The sequence below is a fragment of the Somniosus microcephalus genome, chromosome 15 (assembly GCF_052327205.1).
Source record: "Somniosus microcephalus isolate GS21.2 chromosome 15, FLI_Smic_1.0, whole genome shotgun sequence".
Taxonomy (NCBI): Eukaryota; Metazoa; Chordata; class Chondrichthyes; order Squaliformes; family Somniosidae; genus Somniosus; species Somniosus microcephalus.
The window spans coordinates 59,875,463-59,893,961 of record NC_141001.1 but is presented as its reverse complement, the minus strand read 5'-3'; the positions used below and the strand labels follow the sequence as shown (position 1 = coordinate 59,893,961).

The window sequence follows — 18,499 nt, the reverse complement described above, 5'->3', positions numbered from 1 at the left end:
TAATTTCTGAGCCACAACTCACTCTCCTCCCACTTCCCCAGACATCTGTATGTATTAATGCTTAAACCGACACAAGAGTCAGTTTGGCTAATGTGGTAAGTGGAAATGCAGCCAAAGGGAGCTGCCCAACAGCATTAACCAATTTGACTACTGGCAGCTCAAATTCTGTTGAGCAACAGCCGGCTCCTGTTCCAGAATATAGAAAACTCTTTCTGATTACAGCAGAATCTACATTTTTCTCCGTAAAAAAAAATGATTTTGCCCCTGTTTTCACACCAAGCCATGACCAAAACCATGGGCAACATGTTCCAAAGTATCCATTAGTGTCTCTCACGTGTCCTACCACTAGGGGGTGTGAGAGAGTCTGGTGGTGACCCTCCTTGACTATGGCTGGTCTTTGCTCAGCAGCTGCTTGTGACGGCACAACTGAGATACAGAACTCACCACATAGGGAGACTATGGCACAGACACATAGTGACCTAGAAATTGGTCTGCGCAGCACCCGTTTTTCAGGCGCTAGTCGGACTATTAAGACCCCAGTAGGGCAGGCAGAAAGCGTTCGCACATTAAACCATGGGCCGCTGCTGGCCACTGCTCCCTCCCCCACTCCTGATTGCCTTTGCCCCCCTCCCGGACTCACCTGAGGCCCTCAGCAGGTGTCTGAGCCGGCAGAAATCACTCCCACTCCCACTCCAATATTAGAGCTAGGCATATGGCAGAGTTATTAGATTGGGTCTTTTATACTTATCTTTACTTTAATGGCAGAGGGTATGCAGTGTAATGGATAGAGACTCAGCACATGTAAATGCCCCCCAGAATCATTAACAAGAACAATTAGTGATTTTATTTACTCGTCCTCTCATATTTACACTGAAACCTAGAATAAAATTGAACTGCAGTGACTCTACCTTTAAGCCTATGAGTTTTTCACCATATTATTTATAACAGATGAAGGAACTGAGTCCAGTTCAACTCAACCTGCCCTGATCCAAGATCAGCTCTGGTCCAGAACATTCAAGTTATTTATAGATACAAATAACAACCTGAAAACAGTTCACTGTATGAAACATGAATTTGAATCTGACTAAAATAGAAAATGATTAAAAAGAAAACTCTTTGATGGTTCAGTTGATAAGACCACTGCCTGGTGTGTAATTGAGGTTCACTTCCTACTCTGTATTGAGTTGGTTGATGTCAGCCAAGATGTCAGTGCAATTGCCCACGGAGCCCTAGACTAGGATGTGGGAGGATAGAAATAGCCAGAGTTCTCTGTCTAGTATCCAATGAGTTTTGTTGGAATGTGTGTGTATGGTAACAACAGGATGGGGCTTGGCTGTGATGTCCCCCTGTGTAGGCCTATACAAGAATAGTAACTTAAGTGAAGTATCAAACGTTAGCCAGTGTTCATGAAACTGTACTCCAGCAGCCAGCACCTTCAGGCAAGGAGGAGAGATAATTGGAGGGGGCAAAGAAACAAACCGATGAAACATTCAATTAAAATAAAGAACTTGCATTTGTACAGCCTCAGAGAGGGCCTTGATTTAGCATCTCAGATAAGGCTTCGGCTTAAGGTCTTAGCTAAAAAACGGCATCTTCAACAATGCAGCACTCTCTCAGTGCTGCACTGAAGTGTTAGCCAGGATTATGAGCTCAAGTCCACAGTGGATAGAGCCCACAACTTTCTGAAATAAAAGTCAATTTAAAAGAAACAAAATAAGATGTATGACATTCCATTTATTGTTTGCGGACATTCTGCATATTTGTGGAATTAAGTGTAATGCTAGCTGACGCTGTCTTCACTAGTGGACTGAAGTACACTGACAAAGAATAATTTATGCTTATTCAAACCACTCTAGACATATTCAGGTGTTTCCAAATGAGCTCACAGTGGAGTGATTAAATGCATCTGATAACAAGCCACACATTGCTGAAATTACTTACTGCCTCATTTTATGATTAATTAAACATGTAGATTAAAGTTGCAAAAGAATTTAGATTAATGAGTGAGTTAAGTCTTGCTGATATAAGTGAAGTGGGAATTGGATGCTCCCTGGAACTTTATAAACATGCATTCTAGACATGGATACATGTTGAATCAGGGCCGCCTGGGCTTTTGGCTGTGCAGTCATGTTTAACATGGTTTGACAGCTTTCAAATAACATATGCAACTAACTCTAAAACTTTGTGAGTAAAAGCCATCAGTATCTATCAGTCAAGAATTGAGAATGCAAGAAAACCAATTTGCAACTTTCTAACTTTTTAAGGTAATGGCCTTAGATGAGCACTAAATCATATTTTATATATATTTTATATATACATACTAGTGGATAATGAAGATTTGGGAGAATATACTGTTTCATAAGCAAGAAGTGGATGAGAAAGCAATATGGCAGCTGAAAGGATTTTCAAAGAGGTTTGTGAAAGATCTACTCCGAGATAGTGAAGTAAATGTTAAAATGTTTAACAGGCTGAAGGATGTCAAGGAGCATGCAAACTTTGGGAGTGCTAGGTGAGCATCCAGTGGTCATATTCATGCGGGAACTAACATTGGTGGTAGGACTGCAGAAGGGATCTAAAACAAAGAATATGAGGAGCTAGGAATAACAAACTAAAAAGCAAGACCTCAAAGCTAGTATTCTCAATAATGCTATCAGTGCTCCACACTAAGCCAAACAGGCAGAAAACATATTAAGAGGCTGAATGGTTGTTGGAAGGGTGGTGTAGTTAGGAACATTTCAAGTATGTGGGATATTGGACGATTTGAAACCGGAGGTGGCTCTACAGAGAGACAGACTCCACCTGAACTAAAGTGAACCAACACCAAGAATAGGTACAGCTGTGGGTGTGAGTTTAAATGAGTAAGCTTAAGGGGTAAGATGGATAAATTTACGTTAGGCCACATAGGTAAGTGTTAAGAATAAGTACAGTAAAGGGACAAACCAGTCTAAAATAGTAAGCTCAAAGATGTACCTTAGAGCAGATCGATAGAAGTTAAGAGGTGAGATAGTGAAGGTAAAATTAAGGGAAAAAAGCAGGGAAAAAGGTACTGAGAAATAGGACCGAGTCAAGGTTGTGGTGTTTCTATGCATTAGAAATAAAGTCAGAGAACTAGAGGCAATAACTATAATGAAGGAACATGACAAAGTAATATTAATCAAGAACACAATCACAGCCATAGAAAGGAAAGTTTTATTGATGGTGGTGTGCCGACTGGGTTAAGAAATAATAACGAATCTGGTAGCACATTGGGAATACATTATAGACCATCCAATAATGGGAAACAAATCGAGGATGAGATTTCTAGGTTTGCAGTAGCTGTAATAATGGGGGACTTTATAATAATGGCAGAAGTAGACCATTCAGCTCCTCGAGCCTGATCCACCACTCTATTAGATCTTGGCTGATCTGTATCTCAGTGCCATTTACCTGTCTATGCTTCACATCCCTTGATACCCTTACCTAACAAAAATCTACCTATCTCAATCTTGAAAGCTTCAATTGACCCAGCATCCACAGCTTTTTTGGGGAACAGAGATTTAGCGTCCTATTACCCTTTGTGTGAAGAAATGTATCCTGATTGCACTCCTGAATGGCCTGGCTCTATTTTTAAGATTATGCTCCCTTGTTCTGGATTCCTCCATCAAAGGAAATAGTTTCTCTTTATCTACCCTATCAAATCCCTCTATCATTTTTAACACTTCAATGAGCTCATCCCTCAATCTGAGCTCAAACACATAACACTTGATTATTAAAACACTCTATTGTAAGAATAGTAGATCCTATAGGAGTGCTTCACCAAAAGTAGCTACTGAGGCAGATTAGAGGAGTTAGCTCTAGTTAAAGAGCTGGGATGGATACAGGTACAATGCGTCAGATGGCCTCCTTCCATACCAGCATTTCTGTTTCAAAAAACATATATGCATACAATACCTCTTGCACAAACAAATTGCAGTACAGTATCCTACTTTAACATATGTACAGTACCTTTCACAAATATGTACCTGTACACTATCCTACTTTAATAGCCAATTAAAGAGTAAACATTAATTCTCAGTCTGGAAGGGGGGGAGGATTTCAGTGGTTAAATTATTAATTATTGGATTATTCCTACACTTGAATTCTTTTTGTATTTCTTCATTGTATTAATTAGCAGTCTCATAACAACAGTGGTGGTTGTTATGGTATGAACAGAATGAAGGGAATCAACAACAATTCTGTGGCTAGACCTAAGACCACAAGAGATGATACTAACTGCTGGATAGGACACAATGGCCACATATTCAACAAAAAGTAACATGGCCACTATATATTCCATATAAAATAATAAGACAACTCGACATTACACAAAGAATAATGCAAATGCAATATATTCTATGTAGAATAACACAGCAACTATATATTCCTTATAGAATAGTGCTATCATTGTACATTTGATATAGAACACACCACTATACATTTTACATTCCACACAATACCACAACCATTATATATTTCATGTGGAATAACACCACCATTATGTGATCTACAGGGAAGAATATAGCCACAATAGATTTCATAGAAAATAATATAGCCACTATACATCCATAAAAAATTATGGTGCTGCTGCATATTGGAATGCATTATGTTTGGCTCAATGAATTTTCCTTTCTGGTTAACTGGAAGATATAAGTAATGTTTCATGTGAATTCAAAGACACAGATGATATTTATCCTCCTACTATTTTTTGAATCCCCAATGTACTCCACTAGCACCGAGAGCTCATACCTAATAAGTGGCAAAGTTACGAGTGGGCTGTGAAGGTCAGATTCTAAGTCGATTATGTCTGGTATTCAAACCAGTAGGAGCTGGATATTGGGATTATATTGGTTTATTTTTACCAATATTATTATTACATTACCTCTCATTTCCCCCCCCTCCCACAGCTTTCACATACTTAACATTATTTGAATCGAAGCCTAATCTAAAGAGTGCGATCCAGTGTGATGAGCCAATGGTTTCAGCGCCCATGGTTTCTGCCATATCCAATCTCTGGCTAACCTAAATTTCAGTTCACAGAAGAACCAAATGTTATGTTATCTTACAGGTCCTGGGCTTAATTTTGAATTATAGTAATAGCTGAAGATCTTTTTTTATTGCCACATATAACTTGATAGTATATTTCCAAGCAATTACACGGATAATACAAATTCTGTTTATTCAGAGAATATAGTAATACATATTTTCACAGGGTTATCTTATACTACGATACAGAAGTTTCATAAAATAATTGTCTCTGTTTACAGTGAGAGTAAGAAAGAAAGAAAGCTTGCTCTCAAAGGGTTAAGCACGCTTACTCGCTCTAATTTATGTCTTAGAGACCTTAAAAGTCATCCCCAGGTTCAGTGAATCACTTACACTTTCCAGCTGAGAGATCCAGCCTTGATTTACCATGTAGGCCAAAGTTGATATAGGAGCTTAGTGGTTTAATAAGCATTTAAATGTCAAATTAGGTTGTTGCGTCTGCCATAGACCAACATTACTGGCATTTTCTCTGATGCACATTGAGAATTTTAAAATCCAACACTACCACATAGCGAGCATATCTGTGCTACAAGTTACTGTTTTCTGAAAGAGATAACCATCAGGTAAGATGTCGCTGAGCAGAGAGCTCACAAAGAGACTCCAAACAAGCCCGTGTTTGTACCGGAGACAAACTGCCCATTGTATTTCAGAAATGCAGTTTGGAATTCGAACCGGATCAGCTTGAACTTTGGTATTTGTCCAGTACTAGCGCACACAATGAACATTCTGAGTGATTGTTTTTTTTTGTTTCCACCCAATTCTCTCTCCTCTCCTGAAGATGCTGATTCATGCAAGGGGACAGTCCCACAGGTGGTAGCTGCCCTCCGATACCTCACCCAAAGGATCACTCATCCTATGTGAGCATGGACAGTGAGTGCCATTGGCATATTCAACCATGAGGGGCTAACACCACAGATTAGCCTGTCCTCACCTGATGCCCAAACTCCTGCATTTTATACCATAGATCTATGGATATTGATCAGGAACAGAACCCCTAGCTGATTATTTCCTTCCCTACCTCAGATGCACTCAGGTTAATAGTATGCCTACCATTACCCTGGTTAAGATCAGCTAGCCCAGCACAGATTGGGTATTGAACCCGAGGTCTTTCTGGTCTGTATAGTTCTGTTCAAAATTAGAAAATGCACTTACCAACTCCAAATGCATAAACAAAAATGTCCAAAGTTTGACATGAATGGTCAGTGTTTTGGGGGTCCAGTCTTTGTCCATGGACAAGGCCTCATGGACTAGGCCTCTCTCCCCTCAAAATTACTTCTACCCAAGTCCTTGCAAAATAATATGCAGCGGTTAAATCAGCTTCAAGTCGCAATTGGACTTAGGTAGGAGCAGTGTTGACGGGAGACGGAAGAGAGAGAAGTAAAGGGGATAGAAAAGGAAGAAAGTTTAAGGAAGAAGGAAGAGAGATGGTGGAGGGGAAAGTGAAAGGAATGGAAAAGGGGAAGTGAAGGAGAGAGGAAAGGGGAGAGGACAGGGCAAGGGTGAAAGTGCCAGCTTGAATGAGATGGGGGAAAGAAAAGTATTAAGTTGAATGGCTTTGTGCCACCTTGAGCTGGGTTGGAGGGGAAGATAGGTGCTAGGTTGAATTGAGGAGAGAGAGGAAGGGGAAGAGGAGTCCCAGCATAAACTAGAAAGGTTGTAGGAGGAAAGAGTGTCTCTGTGAGCTGGGTAGAGTGTTTCTGTGAATTGGAGCACAGGAGTTGGATGTGGGAGAATAACTGGTGAGATGGAGTTTGGGAACATGATGCTTTGGTTGGTCTGTTGAAAATTCAAATCACTTTTTTTGGATTAAAAATCTATTGATTATGAAGTACTCTTTACTACAAGGTTAGGAATCATTAGGGGAGTGGTCACAAATTTGATTCTCCAAACAAGTTTCTAATCTTGGCTGTACTGCTGAGATGGGAGGTGGGGAAAGGTTAGCCATTCCTCACCCAGAAGTGGGGAGAAGAGGAAATATTACTGAGCAAGCCACCCCAATCTATTCTTTTGAAGCCACTAGTGATTGCCTTGTTCAGAGCAGGTCCTCTTTCTCTCTGTCAAGAAGTGGAAATTTGCACAGACAGGAAGAAACTGGTGAGGAGCAAGTTTTGCTGCTTTCATTCCCTAATCTAGACTGAATACCAGGACCAGCTACACTTTGTGCACAAGTAAAGACTTGATTACATCAAGAATTTGCTTCTATTAAACTTACATCACAGTCAATATGATCCCATTTATCACCAAAACAGTCTCTCACTTCCTGGTAAGATTTGCAAAGAGCTACTGAACAAAAAGGGAAGCTGCTGCTTCCAGGGACATTTTGTAACTGGTAGTCAATGGCTCTTCCTCGCCCCCTCCCCCACCCCTCTCTGTGAGAGGCAGGTGTTGCTGTGTTCATTCTCTAATCTAGACTGAAAAAGACCTCATTAGCATAAATGTACATGCCTAGAATGTGAAAGAACAAACTTCTGTCCTGCTACTTATTTGCTGAAATTGTTTTATGCCTCTCTATACGCTATACTTGCCAGCTCTTCAGTTCTTTGGTGGAGCAGTCATTAGCAGGTTGGATCCTCCTCCTGCCCTCTCTAGTGCAGAAGATGAAACCGCAAGGACTTTTCACATTTTTACCAATTCTCTAAAGATAACTAAAGGAAGGATAGCTCTACTTAGGATTGACTGACTTCGTTTTGTGATACAAATTGTAAATCTGTAGGACATTGACTCTCCGAATGCATCATATATAAAAGTCCGAATATTCAAGATATTCTTACAGAAATGCTGACAGTTATGCAATAACTCTTAATTCTCTATAATAGCCAATAACTATTACCTCTCTATAAAGCCCAATTCAGTCCAAAGCATGACCACTGTGGCCACATCTGGAGAAGCAGTGGGAGCACATCTTGTATTTCTAGACAGGGACGCCAGAAAATACTTATCATCTTTTGCCTCATTCTTCTCTCACCTCTAACCTCCAGCTTCTCCCTCCATTCAAAACCTTTCTTGTTGTTCTCTATTATTAATTCTACTATGGTTAATGCTATTCTGAACTTTGTTAAATTGTTCCTCCTAAGCTCCACATACTCCATCTTTCTCTTACCTGCGTCATCACTATTCAAATAAAGAATCATCATGCTATCATCTACTTCAACTCATCCTTTCTCAGCATCTCAGAACTGTGAAACTCTTTACCTTGCTAAATCTTCCCTTCTTTCTAGCATCTATAGGTTTTGAAAAATCCAAGCCTGGCATCATCTAACCACCATATCTTACTTTATCTATCCTTCATCGGGTCCGTTTATACTTTTCTGCCCTTACCTCAGGCCATTGCCATTGGGCAGTTTAGCAATGCTTTGGTTACCTCGAGACTTGATTTCTCTAATGTCCTCCTTGCTGACCTCCAATTCTCCACCCTCCATAAGACAGAGAGAGAAAAAAACTTGCATTGATGTGGTGTCTATTAAGTCCTCAGGACGTCCTAAGGCACTTCACAGCCAAATAATTCCTTTTGAAGTATAGTCACTGCTGTAATGTTGTGAAATGTAACAACCAGGTTGCAGACAGCTAGGTCCCACAAACAGCAATGAGATAAGTGACCAGTTTAGTGATGAATTCCAACTTGTCCTAAGCTCAGCTGCCTGTATTCTGTAATGCACTAGGTTTCACTGACCCATCACTTAATCCCCAATAACCTACATTGGCTTCCTCTTCAACACATTAGCCTCGATTTTAACTCGGAATGCACGTACAACATGGGCGAGCTGGGACAAGTGATTTCAACCCCCTGTATGCCTCAGAGACATGGACCATGTACAGCAGGCACCTCAAAGCACTGGAGAGGTACCACCAACGCTGCCTCCACAAGATCCTGCAAATCGATTGGCAGGATAGGCGCACCAACATCAATGTTCTCGCTCAGGCCAACATCCCCAGCATCGAAACTTTGACCACGCTCGATCAGCTCCGATGGACAGGTCACATCATCTGTATGCCCGATACGAGACTCCCAAAACAAGCGCTCTACTTGGAGCTCTGGCATGGCAAGAGAGCCCCAGGTGGGCAGAAGAAACGCTTCAAGGACACCCTCAAAGCCTCCTTGAAAAAGTGCAACATTCCCACTGACACCTGGGAATCCCTGGCCCAAGACCGCACAAAGTGAAGAAGAAGCACCCGAGAAGGTGCCAAACACCTTGAGTCTCTCGCGGGGAGCAAGCGGAAGCCAAGCGCAGGCAGTGCAAGGAGCGGACATCAACCCAAGCACCCCACACACCCACCCCTTCAACCACCGTCTGCCCCACCTGTGTCAGAGACTGTAGGTCCCGCATTGGACTTATCAGTCAACCTGAGAACTCATTTTTAACGTGGAAGCAAGTCATCCTCGGTTCCGAGGGACTGCCTAAGAAGAAGAAGTTGTGAAATGTAACAACCAGGTTGCACACAGCTAGGTCCCACAAACAGCAATGAGATAAATGATCAGTTTAGTGATGAATTCCAACTTGTCCTAAGCTCAGCTGCCTCTATTCTGTAATGCACTAGGTTCCATTGACCCATCACTTAATCCCCAATAACCTACATTGGCTTCCTCTTCAACACATTAGCCTCGATTTTAACTCAGAATGCACGTCCAACATGGGCGAGCTGGGACAAGTGATTTCAACTCCCTATAGGCCTTGTTCTCTTCAGGCGTGGGGGCGGGGGGTTAAAATCAGGGCTACTGTGTTTGAAATCTTCATCTTTGTTCTCAAATAACTCTGTAGCCTCAGCCCATCTAATCTCCACAACCTCAGTCGTACATCCTACCCACCCCACTCCCCCACCTACCCAGGCTCTTTGATCCTCTGACTCTAACCTTTTGTGCATCCCACCCTCCCTTTGCGCCACCATTGGTGGCAGAGCGTTCAGCTCCCTCGGCCTCACTCTCTGGAAACGCCCTCCTTAAATCCCTCCAGCTCTCTACTCTCCTTTCCACATTTAAAAACTTTCCAAAACCCATCTTTGCAAACAAGCTTTTGGTCACCTCTCTTAACTCTCACTTCTTGGCTCACTATCCTTCCATTTATCAGTTTTACTTATTTATTCTCCTCCCTCTGTAAAGTGCCACGGGATATTTTCTGTCTTGAAGTTTTGCTATATAAATGTTGTTGTTGTTGTTAGTATCTATCTTATCTCTGCTAGGCTTTTCAGCCTTACTGTCCTTCACCTAGGAGTCTCAATAAAAAAGTACACATTGGTCTGATTTATTCCTGTTCTAATGACAGATGTTTATGATCACAGATTAGCTCAGGGATAATTTTCCTCTGGATTTGCAACAATTATTGTGATTTTTGTGATCCATCATGAACTATGGTAATCTATATTCCTTTATTTTTTGAAACTTTCCCCCATTTTTCTCTCCTCCCTTCCTGAAATCACAGAAAGATGCTGTCACATGGTTCCCTCGGACCTTGCCTGAGTGCTCATTCTTCATGTGTGAGTTAAAGTCAGCAGGTTAGTCAACTGTGGTGGACAACGCAGCCAAGAACAAATTGGTCTACATATGTACACTCCCCTGGGAGAATCACTGAATAGAAAGCAGGAGGGGGATACCTTGGCTGATTTTTCTCCTCCCTACTCAAAGACACTAAAGTGAATTCCACCCCAAAGGGGAACAGCTAACTCAGCAATGACCAGGGATTAGTTAATTGATCACTCCCACTCTGGGAAGCGCCTTTACCAACTAAGCCTTGTATTTAACTATTGATTAAATAAGTGACAGGAGTCAGTAGGCCATTCTCTGTGTGTGTGTGTGTGTGTGTGTGTGTGTGTGTGTGTATATGTGTATGTCTGCGTGTGCACATGTGTACCTGCATATGAGTGTGTATGTGTGCACGTGTGTGTATCTGTGTGCGTGCGTCTGCATGTGCATGTGTGTACCTGTACTATGATGGGGTGGGCAAAAAGTCCACCTGCTTTTTTCCCTCAGTTCTGATGAAGGTTTACACCTGAAATGCTAACTTGTTTGTTCATTCCGCAGATACTGACTGGCCTGCTCTATGTTTTCAATATTTTCTATTTTTGTTTCAGATTTCAAGCACTTGCAGTTTTTTTTGCTTTTTATTGCCTGTCTTCTCAGTCTAAGCACTGATGTGTTTTGCCAGTCAGAGTCTGTTAATCTTTGCTACAGTCTTCTCAGACATCTAAACACAGGATCCTTCCTATAAAACCAGTAAAAGAAATACTCTGGGATTCCTGCAGTAGAGTTAAGTCCAGCAAACAGTTTCAAAAGTTTTTTGGGTTGCACAGAGTGACGGAAAGTTATCTGATAAACATAGCCTTTTCAGCTGAATGTCACAAAGGTTAATAGACGTATTAAATTGATGAAAACTGTAAAACTAGTTGCTTAAGTGTATGTTATATAGAAACTGCCTCTCTGTGACACATGACATTATTATGTAGCCCTTTCATGTCTTTTAAACAAACAATAAAAGGTCTGATTTTAATGAAAAACTGAACCAGTGACACTGTCCTGGAAAAAGTATTTAACATTGACTCTATAGAGTAAATCACACGCTGAAATTATCAGAGCCACACAGTGACGCAAAGCCCCTTTTCATCACATTTCTCATTGATTATGCACACTGTAATAGGATTTTTTATGCCATATTAAAATAAAGTGTCCCTTTTTTGATGAAGGGATGTCTTTATGACATTTTCCAATGAAGATGAATTTAAAGTGAACTTTGTCAACTGTATTTAATTGTCTTTACCTCAAGTATATGGTATCCAGCAGTGTAGATAATATGCTGCCCTTATGAGGAAAATTGCAGAGGGCTTAGATTGTTCTGACAGAGTTCTATTTGCTGTTAAGCATTCCCTCTCACTAACAGCAAGAAAAATACTTCCATTTCATTGAAGGCCCTGCTTAAAGTCGAAAATATCCAGGCAATCTGTTAAATTGGTAGCTTCTTCAACATGATCTAAAAAAGCTTATTCCAAGTACCTTCGAAAGGAAACCATATTCAAAAATGAAGCCTATTTCCCTCAGTTGATAAGTGCACAGCTAATATGTTACTGAGCTGTACAGAACAGGCTCCATGTGTTGGGTTTACCAATCTCAGCCGAGGTAGCAGTGGGGGAAGTGAAAATTAGCCTCAAACTAGGGAGGGGAGAAAAATCCCGCTCCTAATCACTGTCCAGTGACCCCCCTACTGGAAAATAATCATGAATGGATGTTTGGTAAGAGTCTGATTGTCTGCTTGTCTGTGATTTCCACCATTGCCTGTCTAGGAATAATCACTGTGGGGGGTACCAAAAGGCACCGGTACCTCTGGGACTGTATAACAATATGGGTCAGTCCCTTCAAGAGAGGGGCAGAGAGAACTGAAAAATATCTAAACCTTCATGGTCCGTATGACTCAGTAACACACTGCCTTTATAAACAGAGCCACTGGGTAAGATCCATGCATGTTTTAATCCCAAGGAGTGAGTACAGCTTCTGCATCAATATCACTGACTATCTCAAGTGGCCTTACTGAAAGAGGCATGCAAAACAATTTCAAGCCTGTCACAGTACAACAAGAAGTTGCATTTCTATTGAGATGGGAAATGTCTGAAAGTGCTTTACGATAAGAAGGGAAAAACAGCAAAGGCCAAGTAGGAAGGAAAAAGGAAAATAGATGGTTAGATTGGGGGCCAAAGGCACAATTAAACAGAAGGTTTTGAGGGGTTTTCTGAAAGTATGAAGGAAGGGAAGCAAGGTGGAAGGAACTAGGTAGGGACCTCCAGAGGACAGGAGTATAGTGGCTGAAGGACTGGTGGACCAGAGGGAGGCAAAGGAAAGCCAGGTGTTAGGACAAAGATAGAAGTAGAGAAGGTGATGTTGCAGAGATAGAAAAAAGTAATCTTGGTAACAAAGCAAATATGGGGACGGAGGAAGTCAAACACTATATCAAGTTTCTGTATCTCCTGACTCAGTAGAGGGAGAACCACATGTCATCAGGATGGAATGAATTTGGGATCTATGGGCACATCCATTTTGCCCTCCATTAGCACCACTTTGTTTAGAGATAGTATTGGACTTATTAATTTGTAATACAAAGCAGTTTATTACTTTAACTGATGTAATTCCATATCTTGGTGTAAGACACACAGTTCAGCATAATACAGAGGGACTATGCAATACACCACAGAGTATTGCACAAGTCAACACATACACAACATGGATATTAGTGCTACTTCGGCAACTAATTCCTTGTCCACATTGATACAGACCATGTGCTCTGCTGGCAACTATTACTAATTGGATGACACTTCCCAGTTTAATATAGTTTATGTCATCTACTATCTTTCAAAGGATACATGCATATAGCAAGGAACGTTAGAGTTCAGCTCCTGCTACTGTTTGGGGTGCTTTTGGTCTTTTGTGGCATTCAACTATTACTAGCCAAGCTCAAACACTAGCAGAGAGCTCCCCATTATCAGTAGCACACTGAAAGGGTTGCTTGTATCATATTTTGCTACATATAAGAAGAGTTCCATGAGTGAATTGCAATGAATTGTTGAGTATGGGCACTGATCACACCCATAAAATAAAGAGAGTCAAAACATTCCAGTGTATCTCCATATTAGAAGGTAGAAAATGTAACCCCACTATTTAAGAAAGGAGGGAGAGAGAAAACGGGGAACGACAGACCAGTCAGCCTGACATCAGTAGTAGGGAAAATGCTAGAATCTATTATTAAGGATGTGTTAACAGGGCACTTATAAAATAATAATAGGATTGGGCAGAGTCAACACGGATTTATGAAAGGGAAATCGGGTTTGACAAATCTGTTAAAGTTTTTTGAGGTTGTAACTAGCAGAATAGATAAGGGGAACCAGTGGATGTGGTGTATTTGGATTTTCAGAAGGCATTCAATAAGGTGCCACACAAGAGGTATTAAACAAAATTAGGGCTTATGGGATTGGGGGTAATATACTAGCATGGATTGAGGATTGGTTAACAGACAGAAAACAGAGAGTGGGAATAAACGGGTCATTTTCGGGTTGGCAGGCTATAACTAGTGGGGTACCACAAGGATCAGTGCTTGGGCCTCAGCTATTCACAATCTACATCAATGATTTGGATGAGGGGAGCAAATGTAATATATCCAAGTTTGCTGATGATACAAAGCTAGGTGGGAATATAAGTTATGAGGAGGAGGCAAAGAGGCTGCAAGGGGATATAGACAGGCTAAATGAGTGGGCAAGAACATGGCAAATGGAATATAATGTGGAGAAATGTGAAGTTATCCACTTTGGTAGAAAAAATAGAAAAGCAGAGTATTTTTTAAATGGTGAGATATTGGAAAATGTTAGTGTTCAGAGAGACCTGGGTGTCCTTGTACACGAATCACTGAAAGTTAGCATACAGGTACAGCAAGCAATTAGGAAAGCAAATGGTATGTTGGCCTTTATTACAAGAGGATTTGAGTATAAGAGTAAAGATGTCTTACTGCAATTATATAGGGCCCTGGTGAGACCACACCTGGAGTATTGTGTACAGCTTTGGTCTCCTAACCTAAGGAAGGATATACTTGCCATTAAGGGAGTGCAATGATGGTTCACCAGACTGATTCCTGGGATGGGAGGATTGTCCTATGAGGAGAGATTGAGTAGACTAGGCCTATATTCTGTGGAGTTTAGAAGAATGAGAGGTGATCTCATTGAAACATACAAAATTCTTACAGGGCTTGACAGGGTAGATGCAGGGAGGATGTTTCCCCTGGCTGGAGAGTCTAGAACCAGGGGTCACAGTCTCAGAATAAGGGGTTGGCCATTTAGGACTGAGATGAGGAGAAATTTCGTCACTCAGACGGTGGTGAATCTTTGGAATTCTCTCCCCCAGAGGGCTGTGGAGGCTCAGTCGTTGAGTATATTCAAGATAGAGATTGATAGATTTTTGAATATTAAGGGACTGAAGGGATATGGGGATAGTGCAGGAAAGTGGAGTTAAGGTAGAAGATCAGCCATGATCTTATTGAATGGCGGAGCAGGCTCGATGGGCCGAATGGCCTACTCCTGCTCCTATTTCTTATGTTCTTATATTAAGCACTATTCCAAAATTATTACTCTCCCTCCTTTGTAAAAACCTTTGGTCCGTGCAGGAACTAGAAATAAACTCAAATAAGCCTAACTAAAAGAGATTGTAATCTCTTCTGTCACATTCAATGTTTTGGTGTCTTTCCAGAAACCAGAAATAAGCTGACTGTACAACCCTGTATGACTGAAAGTCTCCATCACCTGTGGCGGTGGGAGAGTGAGGTGAGGAGGGTTGCTCTGTATCTCACTCTCTCTCACTGATAATAACATTTAAGTACACATTTTCCTTTCTTCGTTATTTTTTCCTCTGAGTTTCTTTCCTTACCCTTTTAGTCATGGATTTTTGAATTGCTTGTTGCATTTTTAATTAAAGAGTAGATGAAGCCTTTTGATCCAAAGATCAAAGTGGTTTAATTCATTGATTGATGAGGACTTGTTAATTATGTTTAGATCGCTATATAGTGGGGTTCTGTCCAACTTCAGACTTATATAATGGCCAAGCGTTTTGCTTTGGGCGCAATAGACGATCAGGCACAAATTGAGCTCAAAATTGCACTATTTTTGCAAAGTGAATTTTTTGCTCAAGTTTCCACTCAAATTCATTTGAATATTGCAGAATGTAAAATCTTCAATGAACCAGTGCAATCGGGCAGCATTTTAGAATGTACAATATGTCTTAAAAATTTTGCATTAATAAATATTCCTTGATATAGTTAAGAGTGGTAACCTGGTGCAGTTTTATTAATACAGCTGAAAATGGGTTCAGCACAAAAAAATAAGCATTTTTAATCAGTGTCTAGTCCACCACCTGTGAGTAACCCGATCATGGAAACTCGGCTTGCACTGGATGGAATTTGCACTTGAAATTCCTCAATCTTTTGCGCTGGTTTGTCCGATTTTGGGTGAATTGCGCTGAAGATACCAGCGCAACATAGCAGAAACTCCAGGCCAATGTATTTATTCATATGTAGCACTGTTAATTTATATATGAATATAATATCTTTGGTTGCGTTTCAAAATTTCACCCCAATAATCGCAGAAGTGTTGTGGCTTAACTTCTAAGAAGCTAAAATTTGCTTTGGTATAAGAGAAATTTCTAAAATTCTTGTATGTGATCAGGGCTCCATTTTATGCACTGCTGATGACTTTACATTATGTTACAATACAGCATGCCAGCTACTGAAAGTGGTACGAGAAGATAAAACTGCTGAACTCATCATGTCAGAAGCCAGGACTATGTTCTATTCCTTCATTCGCCATCCTTATGAAAGGATAATTGACCCATTACAGACTTTCTCACTGTACGTTTATATTGTGTTTTTAGTATTTGCCAAATTTTTGTGCTTTACATCACTTTATTTTTTGTTACTTTCTTTGTAGGGCCCAGAGGAGCAGGCAACCCATGCCTCAGGCTTCCCCCTCCCCCACCCCCAATCACATGGTCTTCCCAGAACCCCCTCCCCACGATTTACCTGAGTGGCGGGGACCGTTCCTTCAGTCTCCGCCAGCAGCCTCCTGCCACGCAGCATTCCGCTCCCATCTGCCGGCCAGCTGCACCTTCCTGTTGGTTTGATGAGGCCGGGGAGTTAAAATTGCCCCGCTGTATTTTTACAGCCTCTTAGGCTTTTTATGCAAAATGACTATACTTGGGAAGCAAATCAAGCCACACTCGGCAAGTGTTGACATTCAACTGTAGTGTACAAATGGCCGTTTGGCTCAGAGGTAGCACTCTTACTTCTAATTCAGAAGGTTGTGGCCGGTATTTTTGGCTTCTGCGCTTGCTAGCCAACAATTTTCCAGCCATTAATTTTAATGGAAAGTATCTTCCATCCAGGAATTGACCACATAATCCTCAATTCTGAGGGAGTACTCTATTGCTGAAGGTGCTGCCTTTTGGATGAGATATTAAACCAAGGCCTCGTCTACCTGCCCATGGTACTATTTAAAGAATAGCAAGGATGTTACCTCTCTCAACCACCAAAAACAGATTAACTAGTCATTAAGCTCTTCTGTTCTTTGTGGGATCTTGCTATGTGTAGATTGGCTTCTATATTTACATAAACGTAACAATAGTGGTGGCACTTCAAAAGTAATTAATCAATTGTGAAGTGGTTAGGGATGTTCTGAGGATGTGATAAATGCAAACTCTTTTCTTTTAAATGTGGGGATCTGCTGTCGGATATTCTATCACACAAAATCACTTGCCCCGGGAACGGTCACTTCAGCAACCACTAGTACTGGTGAAATCACACTCTAGCAAGATGCATTACCTTCATAAAAGTAGGGGATAAAACAGGGTGAAAAAACAGGGAAAGACTTGCCTTTTTGAGTTATGTCCAAATATTACTGTCCAAGTTATCACTATTCGTCTGTATATCCCATCAATTAATATGAATTATGTTGACAGCCTGTATTATAGCATTTCACTGTCAAACACATTCTGTTTTATTACTTGTGTAAGCTCACAGCTCACTACCAGACACTGCTCCAAAACATCATAGCAACCAGTGCTCTCTTGTGTACTCAACATGAGGCATTATGTTGCCCAAAAGAGGAAATTGTTCCACTAAACAAGTATGTTTAAACTTGACGTATTTTTGGTGGAAAGTTAATGGATACTTATCACAACAAGCATGTAGAACATCGTGCAGGATGGGCCTGTGTGTAATTTAGGTTGTAAATCCAGCGAGCTGTGTAATCTGAGCAAAGAGTAGTCAATTAAGGTAAAAATGTTCACTTTACAAGTTGTGAGTGGAGGATGTGGAGTGGCAGACAGTAGACACTCATGGTTAAGAAGCAGAGAAGGATCACTGAATAAAAATAATATATACTTACTAATGATGAGGAGATTCGAAGGCTTGAATGCGTATATGTGCATCTATGTATCAACATGTGGTAAAAGCAAACTGTATTTCTGCTCTACTGTGAAAATAAAAAGTATTTTGAAAAGCTGGCAGATTCGGTTCTAACCCATGAAGTTTGCCTGATAAAATTCCTTTTTGCCTAGTGCAAACACTGACTTTTTTTTCCTTCATGATATCCATGGTTACATCTCTGCAGAACCTCCAAGCACTAACAATGCTGTTTATTTTCATTGTCTGAATCCACACAGCACCTATTAGCCATGCTTAGAGAAGCAGGAAGTACAATGGCCAGGCCGGGCTATTTTTAACACTCTCTTCGTATTAACATCCTTTTTTTTTGCAATCTGAAAAGGCTAGAAACCTGCAAACAGCCAAATAATCAGGCCCCATTCAAGAAAGATGAAATGATTCGCGAATTAGATTTTACTAGAAAACAGTCAAGCTCCCAGAGCATGGTTCAGTGGCCAATTGAGAACCCTTTCACTCTTTAAAAAGGCACCGTCTTAAACTGGAGG

At 40.9% G+C, this 18,499-nt stretch overlaps 1 protein-coding gene across 8 annotated transcripts in view; it reads right to left on the bottom strand.

Annotated features, from left to right (window-relative positions):
* sox6 (SRY-box transcription factor 6) overlaps positions 1-18,499 on the bottom strand; it is a 640,702-nt gene that overhangs the window by 474,518 nt on the left and 147,685 nt on the right. The window lies entirely within an intron of this gene.